Genomic DNA, 923 nt, shown 5'->3' with positions numbered 1-923 from the left:
CTATTCTATGTACAACAAGCATAATCCGATTAGATGCAATGTCAATGACTTTACAACCATTAATATCAAACATGACATTGAATCCCTTATCATAAAATTGACTAATACTCAATAGATTATGCTTTAATCCATTCACATATAAAACATTCTTAATTTGTATGGAAGAGGTATTACCAATACATTCAATGTGACCTTTTGAATCATCACCAAAAGTCACTTCTCCTCCATTTTTGGCGTTAAGCTCAATGAACCGATTTTTGTCTCCGGTCATGTGTCTTGAGCATCCACTATCAAGGTACCATGAATTTGGATTTGTTTCCCGTGCCTTGTAGCAATGCTCCTTTTCCTACAGACATAGATTAATTTCTAATTTTTGGTACCCAAATTCTTTTGGGTCCATATTCATTAGTTTCTAAAATCCTAATCCCCTTAGGTATCCATTTGTGTAGGATATCCTTATCTTTAGTATTAATGAGCTCTTTAGGAACCCATATACTTCTAACGATTTTTCCATTAGAGGTTCTTTGGGGACCTCTATGATTTTAGTTTTTAAAACTTTTTCTAACAAAGTTGGATTTTTAATTTTCTCCATTTTCAAAACGTTTGGTTCCAACTTTATCAAAAGAAGTTTTAAGATCATCAATTTTCTTTTGATGATCATCATTGACCTTTGAAAGTAAATTTTGCAAATCCAAATTTTTATTTTCAAACTCTTCTAGTTTGATTTGCAAATCTTTGATTTAACTTCAAGATCGTTGTTGGTTTTGGATATGAGTTTTTTTCATTTTTTAATTTTGAAACATCATTTTTATATTTTAAAAATAATTTCTCATAATCTATAGCCAACCCATTATATTCTTCTAATAACTCATCATAGGATAAATCATCAAAATCATATGAGTTAGAGGTTACCTTAGAATCTT

Source organism: Hibiscus syriacus, unplaced genomic scaffold (genome assembly GCF_006381635.1).
Source record: "Hibiscus syriacus cultivar Baekdansim isolate YM2019G1 unplaced genomic scaffold, ASM638163v2 tig00110468_pilon, whole genome shotgun sequence".
Classification (NCBI taxonomy): Eukaryota; Viridiplantae; Streptophyta; class Magnoliopsida; order Malvales; family Malvaceae; genus Hibiscus; species Hibiscus syriacus.
This window is presented reverse-complemented; position numbering follows the sequence as displayed.